Here is a 19,223-nt window from a genome sequence, read left to right as displayed (position 1 = left end):
TATTAAGTAGATGAGACTCTCACTGTTGCAGTTTGTGAATCTGCGTTGTTCCCATACTTTACTCGTCCCTATATCCACAGTTGTTGATTTTGTTGTTTGGTGACACACTGAACACGTCCCGCAGGGATGATGGCCTTGTACTGGCGGCAGGTCCCATAGGGTGCCCACCTGTCTCAGTCCTTTGTTCCTCGGGCGCGTGTGGACCAGCTGGTCTTTTAGGCTCTGTCCCCTCTTAAATGCGAACAGAGGTGGTGGAATCTCCTCACCCCCAGTGTTCAGTATTGACCAGTGTTTTTTAACAATTTTTTGGACTTGATTAGATCTCGTGTTAAAAGTATTTACAAAAGTGATACGATTAGTTTTCTCCTTCGGCGGATGTATTTCCAGGAGGGATTCTCTGTTATTGTTCGATGCCCTCTTCCTGGCCTGTCGGATGATTTTCTTGGGATAGTTCTTCTCACGTAATCGTATCTCGAGATCTGTCGAATGAGCATTGTATGCTTCCTTCTTAGAACAGTTCCTTTGGACCCTGAGAAATTGGCCAAACGGCAAATTATTTCTCAGTGCCCGCGGGTGGCAACTGTCAAAGCGGAGTAAGGCATTCCTTGCCATTGGTTTCTGAAATAATTCTGATTCCAGTCCATTTGTAGTAGCCAAGATTTTCAAGTCTAGGAATGCTAGGTCAGTTCTACTGTATTCTACAGTAAATTTCAGAAATGCATTCTGACTGTTCAGCCAATTGTGGAATGACAATAAATCAACCTCAGACCCACGCCAGATGACAAAAATGTCATCTATGTACCGCTTCCAAACATGAAGCGATACTAGATATGGATTGGTAGATGTTAAAACCACCTGTTGTTCGAAATCGTGTACATAAAGGTTAGCCAGACTCGGAGCGAAGACACTACCCATGCTGGTCCCAGATGTTTGTAGGTAGGTAGTGTCCTCGAACCGGAAGTAGTTGTCTTTCATGGCTCTTTCTGCCAGATCCATAATGAATGATACAGGCGTGATTGATTGGAAAGATCTTTGTTTCAACAGCCGACCCACGACTTCGAGTGTCTCAGTCTGAGGGATTGAGGTATATAACGACTCGACGTCGAAGGATACAATTATATCGGTGTTACTGTCAAATTGTATTTCTGGAAGTAGTCTCAAAACGTCCTTAGTGTCTTGGAGGAACGTTGGCATTGATTTGACCATTGGGTTAAAAAAATGATCTACAAAAGTAGACAACGGTTCCAAAATAGAACTGATTCCAGAAATAATAGGCCGTCCCGGTGGTGGTCTCTGGGGTTTATGGACCTTGGGAAGACAATAAAAATAAGGAATCTTGGGATTAGTGGTCGTGAGGTATTGTCCTTCTTGAGACGTAACCCACCCCTCCGATACTGCTTCTTCCACCAGATGTCCAATTTTAATCTTCAGTCGTTCCGTTGCGTCTTCCAAAAGTGGGAGATATGATTTCCGATCACTCAGTTGTCTCAAACATTCATTTCTGTAGGCGTCTGTATCAAGTATTACAGTTGCCCCACCCTTATCGGCTGCCTTGATGACTATTTTCTCATTCGATGTTAACGAGCGTAAGGCCGACTGTTCTCTTCTGGACAAGTTCATATAAGATTTATTTTCAGTTTGATAGAGAAGAGTTAGGTACATCATTCCCTACTGCCTCCTCGAATGTCAGTACTTTGGCAGGTAGTCCAGTGCTGGGCGGATTAAATGTGGAAGGTTTTTTTAAACCAGTATTCCTATCCTCAGTTTGAGCATCTGTGTTGGAATCTTTTGAAAAAAGGTAGTGCAGCCTGATTTTCCTAAAAAACTTTGCTAGTTCTACCTGTGCCAGAAAAGGGTCTCCTTTTTGAGTTTGTACAAATCCTAGACCTTTGTTTAACAAAGTGTCTTCATCAGTTGTTAGCACATGTGAGCTTAAATTGATCACGAGACTGCGCTGCTCGTTCCTGCCGCTTCTCGGGGGACTTGCTTCCCGTTGCGGAGGTCTAGTGTAGGTTGCAGCGTGGGTTGATTGGTGTTGTTCCAATGTACTTGTTGTGTTACACCTTGTCTTCTTCTGCCCCTGCCTCGTCTCTGGCCAAACCCTAAAAAAGGAGGAAACATCCCTGCGGTTCTGCCAACAATGTCCAAAGAGGACGCGGAAACCGTAGGAACTGGAAAGGTGGTTTCCAAACTCAGAATCAGAATCAGAGCCAATACCAACCTTGGTGGCCAGACAATCCATGGATGTATGGTCCATCGTTTCCCCCACAAATGGGTCCCTTTTTTCCCCCACAAATGCAACAAGGACCAGGGATGTTTCCTCCTTTTTTAGGGTTTGGCCAGAGACGAGGCAGGGGCAGAAGAAGACAAGGTGTAACACAACAAGTCTAGGACTTGTACAAACTCAAAAAGGAGACCCTTTTCTGGCACAGGTAGAACTAGCAAAGTTTTTTAGGAAAATCAGGCTGCACTACCTTTTTTCAAAAGATTCCAACACAGATGCTCAAACTGAGGATAAGAATACTGGTTTAAAAAAACCTTCCACATTTAATCCGCCCAGCACTGGACTACCTGCCAAAGTATTGACATTCGAGGAGGCAGTAGGGAATGATGTAACTCTTCTCTATCAAACTGAAAATAAATCTTATATGAACTTGTCCAGAAGAGAACAGTCGGCCTTACGCTCGTTAACATCGAATGAGAAAATAGTCATCAAGCCAGCCGATAAGGGCGGGGCAACTGTTATACTTGATACAGGCGCCTACAGAAATGAATGTTTGAGACAACTGAGTGATCTGAAATCATATCTCCCACTTTTGGAAGACCCAACGGAACGACTGAAGATTAAAATTGGACATCTGGTGGAAGAAGCAGTATCGGAGGGGTGGGTTACGTCTCAAGAAGGACAATACCTCACGACCACTAATCCCAAGATTCCTTATTTTTATTGTCTTCCCAAGGTCCATAAACCCCAGAGACCACCACCGGGACGGCCTATTATTTCTGGAATCGGTTCTATTTTGGAACCGTTGTCTACTTTTGTAGATCATTTTTTCAACCCAATAGTCAAATCAATGCCAACGTTCCTCCAAGACACTAAGGACGTTTTGAGACTACTTCCAGAAATACAATTTGACAGTAACACCGATATAATTGTATCCTTCGACGTCGAGTCGTTATATACCTCAATCCCCCAGACTGAGACACTCGAAGTCGTGGGTCGGCTGTTGGAACAAAGATCTTTCCAATCAATCACGCCTGTATCATTCATTATGGATCTGGCAGAAAAAGCCATGAAAGACAACTACTTCCGGTTCGAGGACACTACCTACCTACAAACATCTGGGACCAGCATGGGTAGTGTCTTCGCTCCGAGTCTGGCTAACCTTTATGTACACGATTTCGAACAACAGGTGGTTTTAACATCTACCAATCCATATCTAGTATCGCTTCATGTTTGGAAGCGGTACATAGATGACATTTTTGTCATCTGGCGTGGGTCTGAGGTTGATTTATTGTCATTCCACAATTGGCTGATGTTAGAAACGGGACCCCCGGGCGGCCAAGGTCAGTCAGGGATCGCCATTTCTAAGGTCAGGGCAAGGGAGTCACACACCAAGACAACCCCTGCTCACCCTCTAGGTAACGTGACGCGAGCAGCAAGGCTAATCTCAGAGGCGATGTGTAAAGCGTTTGCGCGCGCACCCCAGCGACAACACCCTAGGCCCACCACAAAGGAAACTCCACACAAGGTTATATCAAAAATAGCCTTTGTATTATAATAATAAAAACACATTAGATAACACACACACTTTACAATGTGCCAACAGGAACGGGCAAGATTTACAAGGGATTATGTACAGGACAGGGCCACCTGGACCACTGTCAGGGGTATGCACTTTTTAGAAATAATACTTGTAGGTATAACATTTAGCACATAAACATATAATGACTGTAACACAGAAAATAGTTAATTTAGCATACAACCAGTAACTACTGGTAAAGGGTAAATACCTCCTACGCCACCCTAAACACTGTAGGGAAATCACGCAGGGAACTAGGACCTTATCATCAGGACCCATTGAAGGAAAACCTATCACCTAAGCAAGTCACATTTAGCAAAGGGAAGGAAACCTAAAATAATCACCTAAGCAAGTCACATTTAGCAAAGGCAATAAAACATCAACAATCCTCTAAGCAGGTCACTTTTAGCGAAGGGGATAAAACCATAAACAATTACCTAAGCGGGTCACTTTTAGCAAAGGTAAGACAAACATTCCTCTAAGCAGGTCACTTTTAGCAAAGGGAAATAAACCATAAACAATTACCTAAGCAGGTCACTTTTAGCAAAGGTAAAACAAACATTCCTCTAAGCAGGTCACTTTTAGCAAAGGGGAATAAAAACATAAAGAATCACCTAAGCAGGTCACTTTTAGCAAAGGTAATAACAGACAATTGCACATGAAACATTAAAACACATTCAGAGGTGCAGGTAGAACATTTGCGCAGGAATCACATAAGCAGTAAATCATAAATTGCGCAGGGTGCATGTAGCACAACACTAGAAATGTCCCTCAGGCCAACTGGCCTCGAAAGGGGCTGAAATGCCCTGAGTCTTAATGTCAGGGGAGGCTGCGCAGGCAGCACAGCACACAAAGCCTAAACGTAGCAACTGTCCACTAAGTGCTGGACAGTTGTGAATACTGCTGGCCAACGTTGGAGCCTCGTGGGCTCAAGAACATAATGGGGCGAAACACAGTGTGGGAGCCACGGGGCTCTGACAAACTGCCTGTGTCCCCCCCAAGAGCACTGCTGGGCTCTAAAACAAATAAAAGGGCCCCTCGAGCCTCTCAGGGCTCTAAAGAAAGGTGGGCGCGTGAGCCTCGTGAGCTCTCAAGAATCAATGGGGTCTTCACGAGCCTCGTGGGCTCTGGAACCAAATAATGCCCCCTAGCGTTGGAGCCTCTCTGGGCTCGTGGGCCGAATGCGCACTACCACGTAGGAGCCCCGCTCGGGGGCTCGACGACAAAGATATGCCCCACACGTCAGAGCGGCCCTCTGCCAACTGGGGCCGCTCGAAGAGCCAAGAGAACCTGCCCCCGCACTCACCGGGACCTCACTGGTGCAGCGGGGAGGGGCTGGAGACACTGCCGGCCTCTTCTCTCGTGGGTGGCGGGGCTCTCCTCACCACGGAGCCCCGCCTGCACCTTCCTCCGTCCTTCTTCGGCTGCTTTCCTGGCGAGCCAATCACCACGCAGGTCGCCCGGCGAGCCTCCCGCTGCCTAAGCCAATGGCAGCGCGGCTCCCGGGTGACGTCAGCGGTGGTTCCCTCGCCTTCTCCTCGGCTCCGGGCTGCGGCGGTGATTACAACACGGGGTGGGCTCCCGTGTTAATTAAGTAAAGAAGCGAGGTAGGCACTCGCTCAATGCCAAAATAACAGCGCCAGGTCCCTGGTAGGGTGGGCACCTGCCAGGGGACTCGAAAAACTGCAGAAACGGGCCAAATGCCGGGTGGGCACCGGCGAGGAACAAGTAAAGCGCCCTCGAGCGCTAAGGGTAAAATAAAGCGCTCTCAGCGCTATAACCAGCAAATAAAGCGCTTCCAAGTGCTAGGAGGCAAATAAAGCGCTCCCAGCGCTGGCAGACAAAATAAAGCGCTTCCAGGCGCTTCAGGGGAAACACAAGTCCAGCAAAGGTTCCTCAGGGCAGGCAGGGGGGCAAGGCTGGGCCCAGAGTCAGCACACTGGGTCTCCAGGCAGGGAGACACCCCAAGTGGCGGTCCTCCTGGCCCCAGCAGCAGCCCCCTCTGGCAAGGATCCAAAAGTAGAACAACTTCTGTGGGGACACAGCCCCATTTTTATACAGAGAAATCCTTTGTTTCAGGGTGCAGGGTGGGGGGAAACCAGTTGCAGCTGGCTGGGGAGTACCCTTGATGGCCCAACCACCCCTTTCATTCACTGGGGAGGCTTGGGTCGTTAGACAAACCACAGGGGGGCGGAGCCAGCATTGTGTGGGGAAAAACCCAGCCCATCCAGGACCCAGGTGCACTCCTCCCACACATCACTCATGCTGATCTCACACTCACCACCGGGCAGACCCATCCAGACTTCCTGGAGCCTGGCATGCCAGCCAGCTCCAGCCAATCACCCTCCAGCATCCTTACTGCACACATACATCAATGTCCAGAAGTAGCACTTCCCTTCTAGACACATACAAGCCGCACATACCATTGCGCAGCATTCATTCTCACGAGTTCATACATACCAAACTCGAGCCTGCACTCCCCACACATCAGGAACTAACATGGACACACACATTCCCCATGCATTCCTATGGGAGGGCAGGCCAGCCATACTACACGCACGCACTTTACTCTGGGGCACAGGGAAAAAGTGCGCCAAGACCCAAAAATCACTAACACTGGGTCACAAATAAAAGCAAAAAGATTAGGGGTGAACCTGCCCTAAGGGCCAAGTCCAACACGACCCCCTTCCAGCCAAAACGCAGGGCAGACCAATCACCACCATGATGGGCTTCCCTGCTTGGGGCGATAAAACACGGACGCGGGCCCACAACTGCAGGGACACCCTCCTGTTTTACGCCACGGTGAACCCCTGGGGTTCCTTCTAAAACTACTGTAGGGACTAACTGGGCTACCCCACTGGTACTCTCCAGCTGCCCTCGGCGAGGACCAGGCCCTAGGCCACCCAGGTGCCACTGGTTCCTGCCTACTCACAAAGTGGGGGGTAGTAACCCCTGGCACATAATAGCCATTTTCCACCCTTCCTGTCTGCAAGACAGGGCTAGACTGCCACTGGTTCTCCAACCTAGGGTCTACAACCTCAGGCGGACCAGGAGTCTCAGGGAAGGCTCTCCTCCCCCTACCTCTTCTTCTAGGGTTCCTCCTCCTCCTGCGAGGGGTCCCCTCTAAACACCATCCTCCCAACCTAGGGTTTAACCCCTCAGGTTGCACCGGGGTCAGAGGTGGGCTCCCCCACCCTCTGCACCCCCTTCCAGAGTCCTGCTCCCTCCCAACCGGGGCGGTACCTCTGGAAAAAGAACCGGTCAGGACACTGATTACAGTAGTCCCACCCTTCAGGTCAGGCGGATCCTGAACCTGGCCTTCCAACCTCCGGTCTAGAACCTTTGGTGGAACCAATGCCTGGCACTCCAGGACTTCTGGGGACTCACATACTATCCCCCCATCACTCTTCTCGCTGGACTCCTGTACCCTCCCCACTGGAGCGGTACTGCCAGACTCTAGAACCATGGAAGCTCCGCTTACAGATGCTCCAGGTCCTCTACACACTAGGAGATCTCCCTCAAGTGAACTAACAGGCAAGTCTAGGTTCCCATCCTGGTGTTCCCTAAAGAAACCATCCAGGCTCTGTGACAGGGCTTCGGGCGTCTGGGGACTCTCGGTCACACACTCACTCCTGCTCCACTGAGACAGGCAGTCAGCCCCTACACCCTCCTCACTAACCTGGGACCTAGCTGGGCTACTCTCACCCTCCTCCACCACGCTGGGCTGGAGGACACCTGACCCACTATTGTTGGAATCACTCACTAGTGACTCTAAAGAACCTCTCGCACTGTCCCAGCGATCTGCTTCCTTTGCAAGCTCCCAAGGATCAAAGGTCAACCTCAACATGTGTTGCCGCAACTCCGGCCGACAATGACTGAGCACCTTTTCCTTGAGAATAAGACAAAACAGTTTGTAATACTCAGGTCCTGTGGGAACCTCTATCCACTCAATCAGTGCACACTGACAGTCCTCTGTAAACTCCTCCCAAGACTGGTGAGACAGTTTCCTACTGTCCCTGAACTGCAACCTATACTCCTCTTCTAGGGAAACAGGTACCATACTCGGGGAACTGGGAGTGGGACTGTCTACACTAACACTTAAATAGCTGCCACCACTGGATTCAACCCTCCCTGGGGAATCCAGAAAACCACAACTGCACTCAGGGGATAACCTATCCTCTAGGGCTACCTTCTCCCTGAACAAGGCCCTCTCAGCCTCTAGCTTGGCGGGCTCCAACCTGAGCTGTTCCATCGCTAGCTGATGCTCCCGCTCTTCCCTCCTATCCAACCACTCCTCTGGGGACAGGACAAGGGATGGGGCGCTGGTACTGACACTGGACCCAGCAAGGGACTCCCTATCTATGGGGTCCTCACTATCTGCTGATATCCATCCACTGTCATCATCATACAACTCACATTCTTCAGGGCTCCTAACAGACTCACCATCCTCATGACGTGCGGCCCGGGCCCTCTCTCTCTCACTGTACTCAAGATCCCACTGACCCTTTTGCCATTGGATCATGCTGTCCCTAAGCTGGGACTGAGTATCCAACTCACTCACCTCCATGCCTCCCTCTTCACAGAATCTGACCAGCTCTGACCTACTGTACCTAAAAAGACAACAGAGATCAAAAACAGGCTCCATTTTGGCGGACGTTCTCAAGAAGAGTTTGACACAGGGAACCTGGGGGTCTGAGCTTACACAGGAGTATACAATTACAAAAATCAGCAAGATTCCTATCTCAGAGAACTTGCACTCCACTGTCCAGTGTAACACACCACTCATTCACACACACCCTCCCCTCGTACTGGTAAGGCAGTTTCTACCACCCCTGATTTTCTCAACCTGACCACAAAGACACAGGTACCAAACTCTGGAAGCAGGGCGGGGAACAAATGTACTGGACAGAAATTACAAAATGACACCTTTCAGGAGAAGCAATACTGATCTTCCCTAAAAAACAATAATCCCCAAAATGTGGTTATCTAAAATTGCAGAGTTTTGTAATGTGGCCTGTCGCCACTGTGGTACAGCGCAAACGCAAGTCCAATACGCACCGCTAGCCACCAATGTTAGAAACGGGACCCCCGGGCGGCCAAGGCTCACGCCAAGGTCAGTCAGGGATCACCATTTCTAAGGTCAGGGCAAGGGAGTCACACACCAAGACAACCCCTGCTCACCCTCTAGGTAACGTGACGCGAGCAACAAGGCTAATCTCAGAGGCGATGTGTAAAGCGTTTGCGCGCGCACCCCAGCGACAACACCCTAGGCCCACCACAAAGGAAACTCCACACAAGGTTATATCAAAAATAGCCTTTGTATTATAATAATAAAAACACATTAGATAACACACACACTTTACAATGTGCCAACAGGCACGGGCAAGATTTACAAGGGATTATGTACAGGACAGGGCCACCTGGACCACTGTCAGGGGTATGCACTTTTTAGAAATAATACTTGTAGGTATAACACTTAGCACATAAACATATAATGACTGTAACACAGAAAATAGTTAATGTAGCATACAACCAGTAACTACTGGTAAAGGGTAAATACCTCCTACGCCACCCTAAACACTGTAGGGAAATCACGCAGGGAACTAGGACCTTATCATCAGGACCCATGGAAGGAAAACCTATCACCTAAGAAAGTCACATTTAGCAAAGGGAAGGAAACCTAAAATAATCACCTAAGCAAGTCACATTTAGCAAAGGCAATAAAACATCAACAATCCTCTAAGCAGGTCACTTTTAGCGAAGGGGATAAAACCATAAACAATTACCTAAGCGGGTCACTTTTAGCAAAGGTAAGACAAACATTCCTCTAAGCAGGTCACTTTTAGCAAAGGGAAATAAACCATAAACAATTACCTAAGCAGGTCACTTTTAGCAAATGTAAAACAAACATTCCTCTAAGCAGGTCACTTTTAGCAAAGGGGAATAAAAACATAAAGAATCACCTAAGCAGGTCACTTTTAGCAAAGGTAATAACATAGACAATTGCACATGAAACATTAAAACACATTCAGAGGTGCAGGTAGAACATTTGCGCAGGAATCACATAAGCAGTAAATCATAAATTGCGCAGGGTGCATGTAGCACAACACTAGAAATGTCCCTCAGGCCAACTGGCCTCGAAAGGGGCTGAAATGCCCTGAGTCTTAATGTCAGGGGAGGCTGCGCAGGCAGCACAGCACACAAAGCCTAAACGTAGCAACTGTCCACTAAGTGCTGGACAGTTGTGAATACTGCTGGCCAACGTTGGAGCCTCGTGGGCTCAAGAACATAATGGGGCGAAACACAGTGTGGGAGCCACGGGGCTCTGACAAACTGCCTGTGTCCCCCCCAAGAGCACTGCTGGGCTCTAAAACAAATAAAAGGGCCCCTCGAGCCTCTCAGGGCTCTAAAGAAAGGTGGGCGCGTGAGCCTCGTGAGCTCTCAAGAATCAATGGGGTCTTCACGAGCCTCGTGGGCTCTGGAACCAAATAATGCCCCTTAGCGTTGGAGCCTCTCTGGGCTCGTGGGCCGAATGCGCACTACCACGTAGGAGCCCCGCTCGGGGGCTCGACGACAAAGATATGCCCCACACGTCAGAGCGGCCCTCTGCCAACTGGGGCCGCTCGAAGAGCCAAGAGAACCTGCCCCCGCACTCACCGGGACCTCACTGGTGCAGCGGGGAGGGGCTGGTGACACTGCCGGCCTCTTCTCTCGTGGGCGGCGGGGCTCTCCTCACCACGGAGCCCTGCCTGCACCTTCCTCCGTCCTTCTTCGGCTGCTTTCCTGGGGAGCCAATCACCACGCAGGTCGCCCGGCGAGCCTCCCGCTGCCTAAGCCAATGGCAGCGCGGCTCCCGGGTGACGTCAGCGGTGGTTCCCTCGGCTTCTCCTCGGCTCCGGGCTGCGGCGGTGATTACAACACGGGGTGGGCTCCCGTGTTAATTAAGTAAAGAAGCGAGGTAGGCACTCGCTCAATGCCAAAATAACAGCGCCAGGTCCCTGGTAGGGTGGGCACCTGCCAGGGGACTCGAAAAACGGCAGAAACGGGCCAAATGCCGGGTGGGCACCGGCGAGGAACAAGTAAAGCGCCCTCGAGCGCTAAGGGTAAAATAAAGCGCTCTCAGCGCTATAACCAGCAAATAAAGCGCTTCCAAGTGCTAGGAGGCAAATAAAGCGCTCCCAGCGCTGGCAGACAAAATAAAGCGCTTCCAGGCGCTTCAGGGGAAACACAAGTCCAGCAAAGGTTCCTCAGGGCAGGCAGGGGGGCAAGGCTGGGCCCAGAGCCAGCACACTGGGTCTCCAGGCAGGGAGACACCCCAAGTGGCGGTCCTCCTGGCCCCAGCAGCAGCAACAGCCCCCTCTGGCAAGGATCCAAAAGTAGAACAACTTCTGTGGGGACACAGCCCCATTTTGATACAGAGAAATCCTTTGTTTCAGGGTGCAGGGTGGGGGGAAACCAGTTGCAGCTGGCTGGGGAGTACCCTTGATGGCCCAACCACCCCTTTCATTCACTGGGGAGGCTTGGGTCGTTAGACAAACCACAGGGGGGCGGAGCCAGCATTGTGTGGGGAAAAACCCAGCCCATCCAGGACCCAGGTGCACTCCTCCCACACATCACTCATGCTGATCTCACACTCACCACCGGGCAGACCCATCCAGACTTCCTGGAGCCTGGCATGCCAGCCAGCTCCAGCCAATCACCCTCCAGCATCCTCACTGCACACATACATCAATGTCCAGAAGTAGCACTTCCCTTCTAGACACATACAAGCCGCACATACCATTGCGCAGCATTCATTCTCACGAGTTCATACATACCAAACTCGAGCCTGCACTCCCCACACATCAGGAACTAACATGGACACACACATTCCCCATGCATTCCTATGGGAGGGCAGGCCAGCCATACTACACGCACGCACTTTACTCTGGGGCACAGGGAAAAAGTGCGCCAAGACCCAAAAATCACTAACACTGGGTCACAAATAAAAGCAAAAAGATTAGGGGTGAACCTGCCCTAAGGGCCAAGTCCAACAGCTGAACAGTCAGAATGCATTGCTGAAATTTACTGTAGAATACAGTAGAACTGACCTAGCATTCCTAGACTTGAAAATCTTGGCTACTACAAATGGACTGGAATCAGAATTATTTCAGAAACCAATGGCAAGGAATGCCTTACTCCGCTTTGACAGTTGCCACCCGCGGGCACTGAGAAATAATTTGCCGTTTGGCCAATTTCTCAGGGTCCAAAGGAACTGTTCTAAGAAGGAAGCATACAATGCTCATTCGACAGATCTCGAGATACGATTATGTGAGAAGAACTATCCCAAGAAAATCATCCGACAGTCCAGGAAGAGGGCATCGAACAATAACAGAGAATCCCTCCTGGAAATACATCCGCCGAAGGAGAAAACTAATCGTATCACTTTTGTAAATACTTTTAACACGAGATCTAATCAAGTCCAAAAAATTGTTAAAAAGCACTGGTCAATACTGAACACTGGGGGTGAGGATATTCCACCACCTCTGTTCGCATTTAAGAGGGGACAGAGCCTAAAGGACCAGCTGGTCCACACGCGCCCGAGGAACAAAGGACCGAGACAGGTGGGCACCCTATGGGACCTGCCGCCAGTACAAGGCCATCATCCCTGCGAGACGTGTTCAGTGTGTCACCAAACAACAAAATCAACAACTGTGGATATAGGGACGAGTAAAGTATGGGAACAACGCAGATTCACAAACTGCAACAGTGAGAATCTCATCTACTTAATAACTTGCCCTTGTCACAGACAGTACGTTGGCATGACAACGAGGAAGGTTCGCATAAGAATACAAGAACATAAAAGTACGATCCGTTGTCACAAACAAGCTACCCGCTTAACTGCACATTTCTTAGAGGTTGGACATGGTCCTGATGATCTCCGTTGGACTGTGTTAGAACAGCCCTTAATACCAGACTCCTGTCCAGACGTAGGCCGATTTCTATTTAAAATTGAGCAGAAATGGGTCTACAAGCTTAACAGCGATAAAGACGGACTCAATGAGCCAATACCATGGATGTCTCTTTGAATCACTAGATGCTTGCTGTAATCACCCACACATGTTTATCTAGTCATTGTTCGTGCAGTCCATTTGTGGTCCTATGCTGTTTATGTTATATTCTGCGTCACCGACTGGTGATTTTTGATTTCTAATATGCTTCTGTGTTCAGTAGACAATTTTCTACCAAGTTGTATTTAGACACTTAGATCATGGTGACACTTTTTAACTTCTAAAAATCATGAATCCACAATATTAAACCAACTCATGACCTTTTGATAAACGGCTATTGATAGCTTAATACCGTTCATGTAGCCCTCCGTGATTTCGTTTTACGAGTGCAAACATGCCTTTAGGTCCACTGGACTGGTTCCTACACATTTGGAGTTACATTTGAAATCTTGGTCGCACTAATATGTTTAAAATCCAGTAGTTATGGATCTGTAACAAACGAATGAGTCTGATTAATAATAACAAGCCAACCAGGAACACCTATAAACGCTGTCTGACAACTATTGTACCATCAGATAGCGCATAAATAAAGCTGCGCTTTCAAAGCGGAGTCTCTAACCTCTATATTATGAGTTACAACTGTAACAAAAACGTCACATTTGTCCAAGTAGTAAACACATCGCATCGTAAATTACGATGTTAATTTTCAAACTCAGATTTGTAATTATTTTTATTAACACGCTAATTCAATTTGCAGGTTTAGTGATTTAACACTTGTTAGATGGAGTTTGTGTACATAACCGCTCAAAATAATACTTTTATTGAGATGGACTACAAAAACGGGACTTGAAAATATATTTCCCGTCTTTCCTGAAGGTCACGTGTCAGTTATCACGCGTTGACCGACAGAAACAAAAATGGCGCCTCCCGTCGGTTCGGTGCCCCCCCAGACAGTTCGGACGACTGCCGGGAGACACCGACGGACAGGTGAGGAACGCGTTTGGAATGAATGGACAGGTCCTGTTAGTCCAGAGCTTGTGACTACACTGTTTAAATGCTGTTGCCGTGTTACTCTAGCGCTCGCATTTAGTGTAGTGTCCACAAGAGCTGAGACGAATGACACAAGCACGTTAATTTTATTAAGATCTAATTTTATTAAGATCCAATAGAACCATCAAGATACTGTGGCTTTAGGAATTAATATATATAAAGACTCGTTGCAATTGCAAAGGGAGTGACTATAACAATGAAATATACATACAGTTCCCAAACTGTTCGTCCCCTAACCATAAGAAAGATTGTAATGCCAAGTGGCACCAGAAAAACACCGGTGCCGCAACATGTGCATGGATAGGAAGTAACAACTTGCTTGCCTTATTATGTACATCCAATAAATGATCAGCCATGATTGTCAAATACCCCCCTCTTTTGACTTTTGATTTAGAGCCGTGCTCCTCCTAACCTGAGCTGCAGCCAGGTGGGGTGAGGCGCTACAGCCACAACTAATGGGTGAGTGGTTATATGTAATACATTTCTATGAATAAGATACAGAAAGGATGTAATGAATTAATATTGACACCTTTCCCTAGTTATGACATAATAGTGTCATCTATTGTTGTTTCATGTCGTTCCTGTGGGTGCTGTATTACCAACATGATGCGGTGGTAGTATGTGGTTGAACAACCTGAACGTCGCAGGTGATATTTTTCTATTTTTTTATGAAAGCAGTAGTTAATTGTAACCTGGTCCTGACGAATGCATTGAAAAATTTTCATTAATGCTGAAACATGTTGACCACTACCTGTCACGGATATTTTGTTAAATCTGTGCTTTCACGTCTGTTTTTAGACTTGGGAGACTGAGGGATAATAATAAACTATCGAGATCTACTCAGCCTATCCAATTTTATATTTCACTCATTTTTCACACTGCTTTTCAGAAGGCACACCAATTTCTTTATAAACACTCTCCCTCTATGATCACATTCTGTGCACATTTCTATACGGTCATAAAAATATCATGAGACAGTTTTTCTGCTCCCAGAGCAAAGGGATACTCAAATGATGCAAGAGAGGGCGGTACAGTGTGGCCTCTGATGGGATTAATTCCCTCTGCTCTTGGGCTTTTCTTCACCTAGCTACACTGCATTGTTCGTTCCTACTATACTGGCACATGTTGGGTGTTGGTGTATGGGCTCATAGTTGAGTGACAGCTATGCTCTGACCCCTAGGTACTCTTTCTGTTATGAGATCTTTTGTTCCAGCCAATGGTTTGAGTGCGTGTAAAGGGTCTGGTGAAGGTGTAGTCGTGAGGGAATGGTGAGATTAAAAGAAGGTGAGCCAGTCCACAAGGGACTTTATTCACGTGGCTGACTCCCTTAGTTAAGATGGTGGGAGGGGAGAAAGGAACCGTGTGGTGCACAGTGGGCTAACTCAACCCTCTAGATAGGTCGACATGTTTCTTGCCTAACTGGCAATTCTTCAGGACCTCGGGTGCTAGGTACTACACAGTGAAAAATTATTATATACACAAAAAATATATATATATATAATAATAAAGGAGATAGATACAACCTCACTGGGTCAATCAGGGAGCAGGCCAAGTGGTCCTGCTCGAGAGGGGAGACCTAAAAGAAATTTGTAGAAGTAAGCCAAGTGCAATGACAGTGGCATAATCTCAACAGTAGTAGGTCACCACAGTACTCCATAAAACACACATACACATAACATTAAGAAATTGATGTATCCAGGATTACACATAGTGGGCGACTGCAAGGAGTTCTTCCATAGCTAAAAACATTTTTAGTAGTGTAATACTGAATCAAAACATTTTTATCATTTCACATGATTAGAAGAAGAGGTTATCACAAAGCAACGGATGATTGGACTAGCGCTTACCCTAAGAGTATTTTATTTATTTATTTATTTTGAAAGTTTTATATAGCGCGGACAAGATCTTTGCAGATATCAGAGCGCTTTACACAGAAGGAGTACATGAGGGAGCATAAATCAGAATCATATAAATCAATAATACAAGTAATGCAAATAAACAACTGGGTCAAACAGATAGTACAGATCGGTGCAGAGTCTTTAAAGGAGTCCGAGGTAATAGTTCAGGTGTATTTTGCCAAGAGGATAGCTTTTACTTCCTTCTTAAAGAGTGTAGTGGAAGAGATGAGCCTAGTTTCGGGAGGGAGTGAGTTCCAGATCCTGGGTGCCATTCCTGAGAAGGAGCGTTTATAGGTTTTTTCCTTCCGGAATCTACGAGGTTTCAGCAAAAGATTGTTTGTGCCTCTAGTGTTTCTAGCGCCGCCAGAGATTGTCAGCTTCTGAGTGAGGTAGCCGGGAGAGTTCAGGTGTACCGCCTTGTGTGTCATGCAGGCGATTTTCAGATGTATTCTGGCTTCAAAAGGCAGCCAGTTCAGGGATTTCAAGTCAGGAGAAATATGAGAGTGCTTTTTTGACCCAGTGATGAGTCTCGCTGCAGCGTTTAGAGAAGCTCTTAGGGGTGCAGTAGTAGTTAGGGGGAGTCCGCAGAGGGCGACGCTGCCATATTCAATTCGAGGGATGACTAGTGCTTGTACTGCGGTTTGGAAGTCTTTGGCTGGGAGGAAAGGTTTAAGTTTCCTCAGGGTATTGATTTGGAGGTTCGCTCCCTTAGTTGCCTTGCTGATATTTAACTACTGCTTTCATAAAAAAATAGAAAAATATCACCTGCGACGTTCAGGTTGTTCAACAACATACTACCACTGCATCATGTTGGTAATACAGCACCCACAGGAACGACATGAAACAACAATAGATGACACTATTATGTCATAACTAGGGAAAGGTGTCAATATTAATTCATTACATCCTTTCTGTATCTTATTCATAGAAATGTATTACATATAACCACTCACCCATTAGTTGTGGCTGTAGCGCCTCACCCCACCTGGCTTCAGCTCAGGTTAGGAGGAGCACCGCTCTAAATCAAAAGTCAAAAGAGGGGGGTATTTGACAATCATGGCTGATCATTTATTGGATGTACATAATAAGGCAAGCAAGTTGTTACTTCCTATCCATGCACATGTTGCGGCACCGGTGTTATTCTGGTGCCACTCGGCATTACAATCTTTCTTATGGTTAGGGGACGAACAGTTTGGGAACTGTATGTATATTTCATTGTTATAGTCACTCCCTTTGCAATTGCAACAAGTCTTTATATATATTAATTCCTAAAGCCACAGTATCTTGATGGTTCTATTGGATCTTAATAAAATTAGATCTTAATAAAATTAACGTGCTTGTGTCATTCGTCTCAGCTCTTGTGGACACTACACTAAATGCGAGCGTTAGAGTAACACGGCAACAGCATTTAAACAGTGTAGTCACAAGCTCTGGACTAACAGGACCTGTCCATTCATTCCAAACGTGTTCCTCACCTGTCCGTCGGTGTCTCCCGGCAGTCGTCCGAACTGTCTGGGGGGGCACCAAACCGACGGGAGGCGCCATTGGCTGGAACAAAAGATCTCCAACAAAGAGCGCCTACGGCGCCCGTCGGACATTGCAGCGCCAGTCTGACGAGGAGCAGGAGACCAATGATGAAGCATGACACCTAGGTTCCTGGGTGTGTGAGGTCTTCTAGTTCCAACAGGGGAACACCCTGTTCCCTGCTTCTGCTCTACTTATACACACATACCTCTTTAACTGTCCCTGGGGAACTTTGTATTCTTTTGCTTAATAATTGACTGGACAAGTACACTGGACCCCATTAAACATTGTCCACATTTGGTTCCCAATTTTTGCACTGAACACCAATTAAGAGTGTCAGGATCAACTTTTTCAAGTGGAATGGGAAGGCTGTTGAGCAAACGAAGGAATCTAAGCAGCAAGTTTATTTTAACAGTGTACATCTTCCCTTTCAAAACCAATGATGGTATCATCCTTCAATCTAAATCTTTTTATGTCTTCCCTATAGATAGCTTTTAGAATTACTGTGTACAGTACTAATATTTAGCATGGACTTTGGTAAGTCCATTTGCTCATCTTTTGTTGTCTCTCTTGACAATCTCATTTCCTTGCTTGTTCTTGTATTTGACCTTCAACTGGAGCATAGCTGATTTACCATCATCTTGATTGGATGACTTGTATCCTTCCACTTTGCACATCCAAGAACTACATTTTTCTTTCTTTGAGCACTTAATGGAAGTGAATGTGTTTTCTTGCTCTTTTCCCCTATGGGCTGCTACAACCTTTTATCTCCTGCGCTCTGTGTTGCTCCCCATCCCTCCTAGGGTGTATGTGAAAGCAAAACAGGTGTATTTATGCCAGGTTTGGCTCAGGAGCAATCTTTATCAGGTTGAGTTGTCCATATCACCTGCCTTCTACATATTGCATGAAAATTTCTACCTTGCCACACAAAGGCAGCATTTGTGGCACTGGGGAATGTGTAGCCTATTGCACTCAATCAGCCTGTGTCTAAGCAGGTGTACTTAGAGAGACTGAAAAGATATCTCTTCTCAGGAAGTACCATACATCTGCTCCCCAGCTGCTGATTAGCACTAGATGGTTGTAGAGTTCCATTCTAGTTCTGAGCTGTGTGGAAAATAAATTGCAAACATGTTGCTTTAAATTCTGTTTTCCTCAGACAGTTGTTCGGTTTTTTAAGTACTTTGAACTAGTCCTCTGTCTTATGTTTAAGCTTGTTCACCTGCAACAGGTTATTTCAATTATGTTTAGTGTCATGCATGAAAATGAAAAAAGAATCCGTGCTATTTATAAAGATTGAAAATGTTCAGCCCGAGATACCTTAAGATATGTTTGCTTTTTCACCAGTATTTTGAAATGTTTTTCTTTTCTTTTGTTAACAATGCTTTACCAACAAACGCTGGCAAAAGCAATAGTTTAGCACTCACATTGTAAAGGTGAACCCTATTTGCTTTACTAATGGACTTTGGAGTCAAATGTTCTGGTTGCTCAGCCAATGGGAAGACTGAAACTGTAAACATTACTACTTTCATTTTGCTTGCATTTTCAGTTTTCTAAGCCAGGTCTGGGTGAGGGATGACCACTAGAGTTTGGAGAGGTAAGAGTTTGGTAAGATGGGAAGAATGGGGCAGTGGATCAGAACAGTCTTGCAAAAGCAGTGTATCAGAGAGAGAGATAACAAGATGACAGAAAGAGAGAGGAGAGAGAGAGAGATGACCTTTAACAGGGATGAGAAACTCGGGTCCATGGGCTAATGGCCAGCCCACTTGATGGACTGGAGTCATGACGGTTCACTCCTAGTCAACTGGAAGATTATTTTTTTTAAATAGCTCATTTAGATAAATTCCTCTTCGAGATAACTTCATAAAAATTGTCAGCAGAAATGATCAACATATCCATTTGTATAAATTCTCCTTCGAGATAACTTCATAAAAAGTGTCATCAGAAGTGATCTGCACATC

General features: G+C 46.8%; 1 protein-coding gene across 2 annotated transcripts in view; it reads left to right on the top strand.

The window, feature by feature from the left end:
• Nucleotides 1–19,223, top strand: part of JCAD (junctional cadherin 5 associated) — a 408,227-nt gene that overhangs the window by 216,870 nt on the left and 172,134 nt on the right. The window lies entirely within an intron of this gene.

Source organism: Lissotriton helveticus, chromosome 10 (genome assembly GCF_964261635.1).
Source record: "Lissotriton helveticus chromosome 10, aLisHel1.1, whole genome shotgun sequence".
Classification (NCBI taxonomy): domain Eukaryota; kingdom Metazoa; phylum Chordata; class Amphibia; order Caudata; family Salamandridae; genus Lissotriton; species Lissotriton helveticus.
Note: the sequence above shows the minus strand (reverse complement) of the source record. Positions and strands in the feature narration are given on the sequence as shown.